Source organism: Vombatus ursinus, unplaced genomic scaffold (genome assembly GCF_900497805.2).
Source record: "Vombatus ursinus unplaced genomic scaffold, bare-nosed wombat genome assembly UNPS02010284.1, whole genome shotgun sequence".
NCBI lineage: Eukaryota > Metazoa > Chordata > Mammalia > Diprotodontia > Vombatidae > Vombatus > Vombatus ursinus.
In genome coordinates this window covers 15,408,016-15,419,397 of record NW_020950062.1, presented here as the reverse complement: position 1 = coordinate 15,419,397, position 11,382 = coordinate 15,408,016, and the positions used below count along the sequence as shown (strand labels likewise).

Genomic DNA, 11,382 nt, shown 5'->3' with positions numbered 1-11,382 from the left:
AAGATTCCAGAGTGGTTTGCCTTTTCCTTCTCCAGTGAATTAAGGCAAATAGAAGTTGTTACTTGCCAAGAATCGTACAGCTAGCAAGTGTCTGAGATCAGATTTGACCTCAGGTCTTCCTGACTCAAAGTCCAGAACTCTGTCCACTGAACCATCTAGCTTCTTCATAAATATTATTGTATTAGAAAACAAATGACAAAGTGAGCAATTTCCCAAGAAACAAGGAAGACCTTTATGATAAAGAATAAACAATGAAAACCATATTATGCAAATGACTGACAATGAAAGAAGTTAGAATTTTATTGATTCAATAATAAATTTAAAATCTGAATCACAAGAGATGAGTCACACCACATACATCTTAACAGAGAGATGATGGAGTTAAATTCAGAGACCTGGAGCAGTTATGTCTGCTTTTAAGGTTTCCACTAAGATGCAAGAAAAAATTTCCTTCTGTTTTCTTTCTGCCTGATTATGGCAGTCTAGATAGAATAAGTGAATACAAGAAGTGACTGAACAAGTCATTGCCTCTTCTTTATGTGAACATTTTTGAGTCCTTTTATAATTTTTTTTATTTTTGGTAGGCATTTTGGAATAGAAGTTTGACAAGAAAAGTATACCCCAGCCCTGCCAGTTTGCTAGGCCTTTTGACCTAGGCAAGTTCTATAAAATTAGTTCGGGATGGGTGATTTAGAACTTTAAATATGTAGGTCAGATTCTGAAATAGGAATTGGTGCAGAATGTGACCATGTTGATGAAGAATAGGGGCAAAAGTATGACGGAGGTCTAAATTGATTTCAAAGCCTAGCAGTGTTAACTTTCAGTTACAAGTCTCCCACCATCCATGTTTATTAGGAGAGTTTACTTTTGCTTTTATTTGTCATGATTCAGGAAGCAGCAAGAGGAGAGAGATAAGAAGTAAATAAATACATAAATCTATAAAATCAACATTATGAAATAAAGAAAAAAGAGTTGCCTTCCCAAAATGTTCTCTCCATTCCAAAATCAGCTCTAAATCTACTTAAAGTATAACATAACAAAATAATTAAAGGAATTAGTGAATGTTTTCATGAAAGTTACATGAATAAAAATGAACATTTGTTCCAGAATCTCTTAAACTGTGCAATAATCTAGAATATTGGATTAATATTTTGGCATCTATGACAGCCAACATTTTAAAATAATTATGCAACATTTGTCAAAGTAGTTAAGTATAAGAGATTTTTTTTCCAACAACTCTGTTGGGATTGTGATATTTTAAAGAGAAGCTTTACTTTTCTAAAATACCATTTTATTGGAATTTTCAGGCAATATTTAGGTTTTGCAAGTACAAATTTAGTATTCAGAGACAGATAATATATTGCATTGAATTGCAAGGCAAATATAAGGGGATATAAAATTTTATCAGTCCAGTGACACAGGAACATGGTTGCTAGGAGCTTGGCTATCACACAGACATTTACCGAGAAAATTAATTAAAGAAAATTATTCTTGAAAACATAATGTCACCCATCATCATTACACATACTTCAGGGAAGAATCACTTAATTTGATAAATTTTATTCTTAATAAGGACACTTACTCAGATCTGTTTGAATAATCATACATTTTCCTGGAAGCGTCAGACTTCCAGAAAAAAAATAACTGTTACAACCTGGAAACATTTTCAATTACGGAAATCATAATTATCTAAATGAAAGTAATTTGTAGACAAGAGAGAGTAAAATTTTTCATCAATTATTTTTCCTTTGAGTATACACCACAGAAAAAATATTTATATCATTCCAAAATACATTCCTATTCCATTTTCTAAATTAACTTATATTTTAATTATGTTCTTATAGTAGAAAAATTGAACAAATAATGTTTCTTTTTCTATGGGTTCAAATAAGAATGTTGTCTCATTGACATGACATAGAAGACATTTGTTTGAGATGAATAGCCTGTAATTTTTAATAGGGTATACAACCCTATTTTACATTAATGTGATAATTTAAAGGATACTACATAGAAAACAAATAAATTAGATATAAAGTGCCACTAAAAGCTACCACTGTCACTTTATTTTTCTAGTGGGAAGAAGACCTTCTTGTTGATTTGTGATGATAGTTGCATTGGAAATACTCAGGTCTGAAAGAATCTCAATAAGCAATTTGTAAATTACTTCACATTTCATTTCCCTTTGGGAATTCAATGATTTTACAGTGTGTCTTCATGGGCCTATGGACAACAAAAGACACTTTGAACTCATTCCCTTAATTTCTCTCTTTGACATGGCCTTTGTTTTTTAACACTGTAAGACAGAGTATGGAAAGCATGTATTCCATTTTCTTATTCCATTTTGTGTTATTGTTTCCACATAATATTAGTTCTGAATTTGGGGGCCAGCCAGTGGTGCCAACTTCTGGGGCTCAATATCAATAGACTGAATCATGAAGGCTTAAACACTAATGAGGAAAGAAGAACAAGCTGAATCAGGAAAATTTCAGTTTAAAAGAGAAAGGGCAAAGAGGTATTATAGCAATAGTTTGAGGGAGTATCCTGTGGGTTTATAGGGTGGCATCACAGACTAGGATTGAAGAGTAATGTAACCATGATCTATAGAAGTAGTAGACACATGATCAAAAAATCTTTCTGTAGTTGTTGCTCCAATGAATGTCAAAGAACTTTTGTTTTCTTTTAAGCCTGAAGATGACTTCAGGCCTACTCTTTTACTTCAGTTCTTCCCCTATAGCCCTACTAGAATTAAAGACTTCCAGCTGTATTCAAAAAAGCATCCATTGTCAAAAAACCTCATGGAGGAAACTTATCTGAATGGATTCAAGATTCAAATACCCAAGGGATTAAATCTAGATTTTTTTGATTTGGAGGGAACCTCAGCAAAAATCGAGCCTAAGCTGTGCTTGAAAAAAGTATCCCCACTACAATATACCCAACAGTCATCCAGCCTATACTTAAAGATTACCAGTGCAGACTTCTAGGGATAGAGCCAATATGGTAGAATAGAGAAAGGTTAAGTTCTTCTATCATTCTCCTTCAAACACTTTAAAATAACACATCAAATCAAATTCTGCAGTGACAGAGCCAAAAATATATCAAGGTGAGACATTCTTCCAGCACAAGACAACTTAAAAGGTTGGAAGGAGAGATCTGTGACATGGGTGGAGGTTGGCCTGGAATCCACATGCACAAAACACTAGCAATGGGACTAAGTGGTTCTGACAGAAGCAGAAGCAGCCTGAGGAGCTTTTAAACAAGATGTGATAAGGGGACCTGGCAGCTGGTCATAAAACAGACCCCTGGGCTAGCTCTGAACACAGGCCCAGACACTGTTTGGCAACCCATTTCCTATGCCCACTTCAGGATAATAGTTTAGAGGCAGAAAGAAGTATTTTTCACCGAGAGAGTAGAAGAACTGAGGACCAGTTTGCTTCTGGTCCTAAGGGATCAAGGACTCTGAGGAATAATATTTTTTGGTCCCAAGGAAGAAAGGGTTCTGAGGAGCAGTATCAATTTCAAACCCAAAGGATCAAGGACTGATTCTAAGTAAAGACTAGAACATTGACAAAGAAAGCGATGACTACAACTCTCACCAAATCACACCATGTTAAAAGCATTACAAACTCCCAACCCCCCAAAACTATCTCTGAAAATGGCAGTGTGGAAAAACCTAAAGCTTGAGACAGTGTACCTCCCCACTTATGATGGAAACAGAACCCAACTATAAGTAAGGTTCAAGGTCAAGAAATAGGGTGGAAAAATGATCAAATAAAAACAGGAAAAAAAAACTTCATGATAAAATTCTACGATTCTGACAGAGATGATCAGGACACAAACTCAGAAGAAAACAATGAATTTTAAAAAGTGCAGATAAAGCCTCAAAGAGAAAAAATGTGAATTGAATACAAACCCAACAATAATTCCTGGAAGAATTGTAAAGGATTTTCAAAATCAAGTAGAGTGATAGGAGAAAAAATAGATAAGGAAATGAAGCAAAGGTGTGAAAAGACCATTAACAGCTTGGAAAAAAAAGCAAAAAAAAAAAAAAAGAACAAAATAACACCTTAAAAATGGAATTTGCCAAGTAGAAAAATAAGTACAAAAATTCATTAATCAAAATAACTCTATAAAAAGTAGAATGAGTCAAATGGGGAAAAGAGAGACATAAAGTTCAAAGAAGAAAATGTTTTTAGTTAGAATTGGGCAAATGAAAGTTAATGACTAAATGGGATAGAACAAAATAATAAAACAAAGTCAAAAGAATGAAAAAAATAGAAGACAATGTGATATATCTAATTGAAAAAAAATGACTAATATGGAAAATAGATTGATGAGAGGTAATTTTAGAATTATTAGACTACCTGAAAAAAGAAAGAGCCTAGATATTAAAAAGCCTAGTTAATGTCAAGAAATAATCAAGGAATACTGGCCAGATATCCTAGCACCAGATGATCCAATAGAAATTGAAAGAATTCACCAATCACCACCTGAAGGAGATCCCAAAATGAAAATACTCAGGAATAATATGACTAAATTCCAGAGTTCCTAAGTCAAAGAGACAATAATTAAAGTAGCTAGAAAGTAACAACTCAAATATTGTGGAGCTGCAGTCAATATCACATAAGATTTAGCAGCTTCCATATTAAAGGAATGTAGGGTTAAGAATAATGATATTCCAAAAAGTAAAAAAAGAGCTGAGGTTACAACAAAGAAAATTCTACCCAGAAAAATTGAGCATAAATCATTAGGGGAAAAAACCTTACATTTAAGAAAGACAGGGCTTTCAAGCCTTCCTAATGAGAAGACCAGGGCTTAATAGAACAAATGACTTTCAAATATAGGACTCAAGAGATGCATAAAAAGGTAAACATGGAAGCAAAATGGTAAGGTTAAGGTTAATTATTTTACCGTTCTATATGGGACGATTTTACCTAGAAAGAGGATGAAAGAGAGAGTCAATTTTGTTGGGATGATATAAAAAATGGATAGGTGAGAAAGAGGAGAGAAGAGAGAAAAGAAGAAAAAGGAGGAGAAGAATAAGAAGTAGTAGAGGAAACAGGTTAGAGGGAAATACAGTTAGTACTTACAACTGTATAAGTGAATAGGATGAGTTCAACCATAAAATGGAAGCAGATAGCAGAATGGATTAGAAACTAGAATCCAAAAATTTGTTGTTTGTAGAAGACACACTTGAAACAGAAATATACACAGAATCTAATATGCTTTAGCTGAAGTAAAAAAGGCAGGGGTAGCAATCATGGTTTTGGGCAAAGCAAAATAAAAAAAATAGACCTATTTAAGGGAAACAAAGTTATGCTCATAGATATAATAAACAATGAAATAATATAAAAAATTACAAGTTTCTCTGATAAAGACCTCATTTCTCAAATATATACTGAGACTAGAACTGAGTCAAATTTATAAAAAATAAGAGGTACTCCAAGATTGAAAAGATGATCAGATAATATAAACAGACAGTTTTGAAAAGAAGAGATCAAGGCTAATTATAATAATATAAAATGCTTTGAATCTCTACTAATTAGAGAAACACAAATTAAAACAATTTCGTGAGGGGCAGAGCCAAGATGGTGGATAAAAGCAGTGACTTGCTTGACCCCTCCCCTAAAACCCTCCAAATACTTGTATAAAATGACTCTAAACAAATTCTAAAGAAGCAGAACCCACAAAAAGACAGAGTAAAGCAAATTTACAGCCCACGATAGCCTGGATGGCTGATTGGAAAGGTATATCACACAAGGCTGGGAGAGGAGTGCAGTTTGGTGTGGCTGCACAGGCAAGGCAGGCCTCAGTGAACCTGGAGGAGGCCACAAGGGCTGAATCACAGGCAGCTGTGGCAGTTTCCAGATTTCCCAACCCATGAACACTGAAGACAACTTAGAAGGTTAGTGGGAAATGCCTGTGTCTGCGGTGAGAGAGAGAAGTGCAGTGCCAGCCCCAATCCCTAAGAAAGGCCTGGGGTGGGGGCTGCTTCTGGAGGTCCTGGCCCATAGACTGAGGGAGAATTGAGTGGGTGACCAGAGGGGGATTGCAGGGAATCTCTCTGCTGGTGCAGGATTCTCTTGCTTTGCCCATACTTGGATCTGGGTCACAATTCTGGGTGGCAATCCTGAGGTGAGGTGGAGTGCTGGCATGGTGGAGCTTGTAATGGTGGCAGAGAGGAAATCCAATACTCAGATTCAAGACAGAAAAGAGTGCTTGTGGTCACTCATAAACCAGAACACAGGCCAGAAAAGGAGTAAACACCTTGTTCCTTATCATACCACCTTGGAAGAACTGAAAATTTTCAGGTTCCTAGAAGTATCTCTACAAACAGCTGCACAAAACCCCTGAAGCTTGAGACAGTACATTCTCCACACTGGAAGCAGACTGCTACCATAACAAAGAGTTTAACATTCAAGTAATTGGCTGGGATCATGAAGAAACAAAGGTGCAAAAAAAGTCAAACCATAGAATCTTTCTTTGGTGACAACAAAGATCAAAACATACAACCAGAAGAAGACAACAAAGTCAAAGCTCCCACATCCAAAGGCTCCAAGAAAAATATGAATCAGTTGCAGGCCATGGAAGAGCTCAGAAAAGATTTTGAGAAACAAGTAAGAGTAGTAGAGGAAAAACTGGGAAGAGAAATGAGAGTGATGCAAGAAAATCATGAAAAGCAAGTCAACAGCTTGCTAAAGGACACCCAAAAAAGTACTGAAGAAAATAACAACTTAAAAAATAACCTAACACAAAAGTCAAAAGAGGTCCAAAAAGCCAATGAGGAGAAGAATGCTTTAAAAAGCAAAATTGGCCAAATGGAAAATGAAGTCCAAAAGCTTACTGAAGAAAATACTTCCTTAAAAATTAGAATAGAGCAATTGGAAGCTAGTGACTTTATGAGAAATCAAGACACTGTAAGACTAATCCAAAAGAATGAAAAAAAATAGAGAATAATGTGAAATACTTCATTGGAAAAACAAGTGACCTGGAAAATAGATCCAGGAGAGAGAATTTAAAAATTATTGGACTATCTGAAAGCCATGACCAAAAAAGAGCCTAGACATCATCGTTCAAGAAATGATCAAGGAAAATTGCCCTTATATATAGAGAACCAGAAGGCAAAATAGAAATTAAAAGAATCCACCAATCACCTCCTGAAAGAGATCCCCAAAGGAAAACTCTTAAGAATAATGTACCCAAATTCCAGAGTTCACAGGTCGAGGAGAAAATATTGCAGGCAGCCAGAAAGAAACAATTTAAGTATTGTGGAAACACAATCAGGATAACACAAGATTTAGCAGCTTCTACATTAAAAGACCAGAGGACATGGAATATGATGTTCTGGAGGGCAAAGGAGATAGGATTACAACCAAGAATAGCAAAACTGAGTATAATCCTTCAGGGTAAAAAACAGTCATTCAGTGAAATAGGGGACTTTCAAGCATTCTTGATGAAAAGACCAGAGCTGAATAGAAAATTTGATTTTCAAATCCAAGACTCAAGTGAAACATGAAGAGGTAAACAGGAAAGAGAAAATCATAAGAGACTTATTAAGGTTGAACTGTTTACATTCCTGCATGGAAAGATGATATTTGGAACTCATGAGACCTTTGTCAGTCTTAGGGTAGTTGGAAGAAAAAATTATAAGTATGCAGATAGATAGATAGAGGGCACAGTGTGAGTTGAAGATGAAGGGGTGATATCTGGAGAATAAAATTAAGGGGTGAGAGAGGATTATACTGGGAGAAAGAGAAAGGGAGAGGTAGAATGCAGTATATTATCTCACATGAAACAGACAAGAAAAGGCTTTTACAGTGGAGGGGAAATGGGGGAAGGTGAGAGGGAATGAGTGAATCTAATTCTCATTGGATTTGGCTTAAGGAGGAAATAACATACACATTCAATTGGGTATGGAAACCTCTTACCCTTCAGGAAAATAGGGGGGAAAGGGGATAAGAGAGCAGGGGTATGATAGAGGGGAGAACAGATTGGGGGAGGGGGTAATTAGAAGCAAACATTTTTTGGGAGGGACAGGCTCAAAAGAGAGAATAGAATAAATGGGGGGTGGGATAGGATGAAGGGGAGTATACTTCATTTTTCATAACATGACTACTGTGGAAGTGTTTTGCATGACTACACATGTATAACCTGTATCGAGTACTTGCCTTTTCAATGAGGGTGGGTGAGGAGGGAGGAAGGGAGAAAATTTGGAACCCAAAGTTTTATAAACAAAAGTTACAAAAATTGTTTTCACATGCAACTGGGAAATAAGAAATACAGGAAATGGGGTATAGAAATCTGTCCTACCCTGCAGGAAAATAGAAGGGGAAGGGGATAAGACAAGGGGGGAGAAATAATAGGGAGGGCAGATTAGGGGAAGGGGTATACAGAATGCATGCCATCTTCAAGTGGGGAGAAGGATGAGATGGGGAGAAAATTTGGAACTCAAAATCTTGTGGAAGTGAATGTTGAAAACTAAAAAAATAAATAAATTTTGAAAAAAAAGAAAAAAAAACTCCATGGCACCACCTTACACCTATCAGAAATAACAAATGTTAGAAGATGAAAAAAAATTGGTATCATAATGAACTGCTAGTGAAATAATGAATTGGTCTACCATTCTAATGAAGAGTTTGAGTTAATCCCAAGGGCTATAAAACTGCATGCCTTTTTACTCAGGAATACCACTACCAGATCTTATCCCAGAGATTGAAAAAACAATGAAAAGGATCTATACATATAAAAATTTTTATAGCAGCTCTTTTGTGGTAGAAAAGAATTAGAAATTGAAGGGATGCCCATCAATTGGGGAATAGATAAACAAGTTATAATATATTATTGGGATGATGGAGTACTATTGTGCTATAAGAAATGATGGAGTGGAGGATTCAGAAAAACACCGCAAGAACTATATGGTGATAAAAAGGAAAGTGAGAAAATCATGTGCAGAGGAACAGCAACGTTGTAATAATGATCAACTGTGAATGATTTGTCTACTCTGATCAATTCAATGATCCAAGGCAATTCCAAAGACTCATGAGAAAAAAAATGCTATCCCCAAACACAACTAATAAACTCTTAGTATAGATTGAATTATAATTTTTTCACTTCATTTTTCTTGCCTTATCCCCACTCAAGCTATATGGCCATATGTTTTACATGACTTCACTTGTATAATTAATATCTTATTGTTTGCATTCTTAGTGGTTGTGGGAGGTGGTGGTTTGGAGCACAAAAATTTTAAAAGAAAAGTATGTTAAAAATAAATACTAAATTAAAAATATAAAAAATACAATTTAATGCTAGTTAAGAAATAATGTGGTGGAAGGGGCAGATCCAAGATGGCAGAGTGAAAGCAGTGACTTGCTTGAGCTCTCCCCCAAACCCCTCCAAATACCTCTAAAAAATTGGCTGTAAACAAATTCTAAAGCAGCAGAACCCACAAAAAAGACAGAGTGAGACAAATTTCCACCCCAAGACAGCCTGGATGGTTGATCAGAAAGGTCTATCATGCCGGGCGGGGAGAGGAGCACAGTTTGGCATGGGCATACAGGCCACAGTGACCCTGGAGCAGGCCTCAAAGGACTGAATCATGGGCAGCTGTGGTGGTTTCCAGACTTCTCAACCCATGGACGTCAAAGACAACTTAGAATGTCAGTGGGCAAAGTCTGTGTCTGCGGTAAAAGAGAAGTTAGGTCTCAGTCGCAAGTTCTGCGCACAGCCTCTGGGGCACCAGCTGCCTCCTGAGTTTCTTGCCCACAGACTGAGGGGGAATCAAGTAGCTGATCAGAGGGGGATTGCAGGGATCTTTTTGCCGGTGCTGAGGCAGGAATCTCTTGCTTTGCCCATGCTTGGATCTGGGTCACAGTTCTGAGAGGCAGTCATAGGCCAAGGAGGAGTGCTGGCATGGTAGAGTTGTTGTAGCTGTGGAGAGGAAACACCTCACCCCTTATCATACCACATTGGAAGAATTGAAAATTTACAGGTCCCTAGAAGTATCTCTGGAAACAGCTACACAAACCCCCGAAGCTTGGGACAGTACATTCCTCACATTGGAAGCATTCTCTTCCCTTAACAAAGAGTTTAAAACTCAAGTAACTGGCTGGGATCATTAGTAAGCACTGCAAAAAGAGTCAGACTATATTATCTTACTTTGGTGACAAAGAAGATCAAAACATACAAACAGAAGAAGGCAACAGAGTCAAAGCTCCTACATCCAAAGCCTCCAAGAAAAAATATAAATCAGTCCCAGGCCTTGGAAGAGCTCAAAATGGATTTTTAGAAGCAAGTAAGAGAAGTAGAGGAAAAACTTGGAAGAGAATTGAGAGTGATGCAAGAAAGTCATGAAAAACAAATCACCAGCTTGCTAAAGGACACCCAAAAGAATACTGAAGAAAATAACACCTTAAAAAATAGCCTAACCCAAATGGCAAAAGAGGCCCAAAAAGCCAATGAGAAGAATGCCCTAAAAAGGGAAATTGGCCTAATGTAAAAGGAAGTCCAAAAGCTTACTGAAGAAAATACTTCCTTAAAAATTATAATAGAGCAATTGGAAGCTAGTGACTTTATAAAAAATCAAGACACTGTAAAACAAATCCAAAAGAATGAAAAATTAGAAAACAATGTGAAATATCTCATTGGAAAAACAAGTGACCTGGAAAATAGATCCAAGAGAGACAATTTAAAAATTATTGGACTATCTGAAAGCCATGATCAAAAAAAGAGCCTAGACATCATCTTTCAAGAAATTACCAAGGAAAACTGCCCTGATATTTTAGAACCAGAGGGCAAGATTGAAATTGAAGGAATCCACTCATCTCTTCCTGAAAGAGAAGACCAAAAGAAAACTCCTAGGAATATTGTAGCCAAATTCCAGAGTTCCCAGGCCAAGGAGAAAATATTACAAGCAGCTAGAAAGAAACAATTCCAGTATTGTGGAAACACAATCAGGATAACACAAGATTTAGCAGCTTCTACATTAAGGGACTGAAGGGCATGTAATATAATATTCTGGAGGGCAAAGGAGATAGGATTGCAACCAAGAATCACCTACCCAGCAAAGCTGAGTATAATCTTTCAGGATAAAAAATGGTCATTCAGTGAAATAGAGGACTTTCAAGCATTCTTAATGAAAAGACCAGAGCTGAATAGAAAATATGACTTTCAAATACAGGACTCAAGTGGAACATGAAGAGATAAACAAGAAAGAGAAATCATAAGAGACTTATTAAGGCTGAACTATTTACATTCCCACATGGAAAAATGGTATTTGTAACTCATGAGACATTTGTCAGTATTAGGGTAGTTGGAGGGAAAAAATTATATGTATGTATGCAGATAGATAGATAGATAGATAGATAGATAGATAGATAGATAGATAGA

General features: G+C 36.3%; 1 non-coding gene across 1 annotated transcript; it reads left to right on the top strand.

The window, feature by feature from the left end:
• Positions 1-384: 384 nt before the first annotated feature.
• LOC114037265 lies at positions 385-507 on the top strand. The gene has a single exon (XR_003568429.1). It is a non-coding gene; the product is annotated as a small nucleolar RNA SNORA31 (small nucleolar RNA).
• Positions 508-11,382: the final 10,875 nt, after the last annotated feature.